At 36.9% G+C, this 1,774-nt stretch overlaps 1 non-coding gene across 1 annotated transcript; it reads left to right on the forward strand.

Annotated features, from left to right (window-relative positions):
• The first annotated feature begins 621 nt into the window (after nt 1-621).
• LOC122104648 lies at nt 622-727 on the forward strand. Its single transcript, XR_006146974.1, has one exon. It is a non-coding gene; the product is annotated as a U6 spliceosomal RNA (small nuclear RNA).
• The last annotated feature ends 1,047 nt before the right edge of the window (nt 728-1,774 follow it).

A 1,774-nucleotide genomic window follows, 5' to 3' on the forward strand; every position in this document is an offset into this window, starting at 1 on the left:
AGCTATGAGTAGCCTTTAAATTTACCCACTAAGATTAGTATTTATAGTTCACCTCATCATTTGTATGTGGCTTATATCATTCTTTGTTCATCACTAACATATAACGCAAGGGAGCCCTAAAGATTTAACAGAAACTGTCTACTTAAACCCTAAACTCTTCACTCTGCTTCTTTACACAGTCTTTGCAACTTCTCATTAGTAAAGTTTCTATAAACTCTGAAATGTACATACTTACTAGTACATGCTACCAGAAATATTATATACTTTATCGAAAAATTTTATGACCTGCCAACCAGTCTTAATTTTGCCGTATATAAGCAAATCCTAAAATGAAACATATTTAAAACATTAAAACTTTCAACAAACCTTAACATTTGCTGCAATGAACATTATGACAGGTGCCTTGTGTAGAATAATTGAATTTCTCCTCCTACACAACTCATGAACAACAAATATCTGGAATTATTTTGTTTTTGGCATGTCAATCTTGACTTTGTTCTTAAATGTGTGCCTATGTAAGAAATACATGGTTGTAAAATTTCACAATTCTTTTGAACTTACTTTTGTTGAATTGTCTAGTTTAAGAAAATCAATTACACTTTATATATAAAAAAATGTTCTGTGCTCAATTTGGCTGCACATACACTAAAATTGGAACATACAGAGAAGATTAGCATGGTCCCTGCACAAGGATGACATGCAAATTAATGAATCGTTCCATATTTTTACAACAACAGATGCTGGAAGGGATATGGCCAGAAGGGAAGCCTACTGCATTCTTGGTGGGAGTGTAAACTTGTTCATCCACTTTGGAAAGTGGTTTGGAGGTTCCTCAAAAGACTCCACATAGAGCTCCCCTATTACACAGCAATCCCATTTTTGGGCATTCACCCAAATGATCACAAACAAGTCCATACTAAAACTACCACCACAACAATGTTTATTGTAGCATTATTTGCCATAGCTAAGATATGGAACCAACACCGATTCCCCTCAGTAGAAGAATGGATCAAGAAAACGTTCTGTGTGTGTGTGTGTGTGTGTGTGTGTGTGAACGTACACTTACACAACCACGTTGGAAAGCAGTCTTGTGAGTCCTCAGAAAGCTAAATATTGACCTTCCTTATGGCCCACTCATACCACTTCTAGGCATCTATCCTGAACAACAGGTACCAATATTCAAGGACACATGCACCTTCATGTTTATTGCAGCACTGTTCACAATAGCCATGACATGAAAACAATCCATATGTCCCACCAGAGATGAATGGATCCAAAAACTATGGTAACTATACACAATGGAATATTTTCCAGCCATTATAAAGGACAAAATTATGGCATTAGCAGGGAAATCAATCAAGCTACAGGAAATCATGTTGAGCGAGGTAAGACAAAAGCAAAGAGACAAACAGCAAATGGTCTCCATGGTAAGTGGAGGTTAAATCCAAAATGTAAGGTGATACAACAAAATTACAACACTTAAGAAACCAAAGACTTCCACTCATCTGATTGAATCACTACTAAATAACCCCATTCTGCTGATCATATTTGCACACTGAAGGGAAACCAGGAGGACGACACAGAACTAGAGGGAATCAGGGAAAAACATACAACGTGGGATCCATCAGCTGCACTGGACATTGAACAAAATGAACTAAGTAACTCAATGTCACTGAAGGGAGGGAGGGAACAAGTGGGAAAGAGGGAACAGCGGACGCTATGGAAAGCAAAAGAAATATACATATTTCAAAAAAAAAAGTATACCTATGGAAGA

This window comes from Dipodomys spectabilis, unplaced genomic scaffold (genome assembly GCF_019054845.1).
Source record: "Dipodomys spectabilis isolate Male_0828 unplaced genomic scaffold, ASM1905484v1 ptg000029l, whole genome shotgun sequence".
NCBI lineage: Eukaryota > Metazoa > Chordata > Mammalia > Rodentia > Heteromyidae > Dipodomys > Dipodomys spectabilis.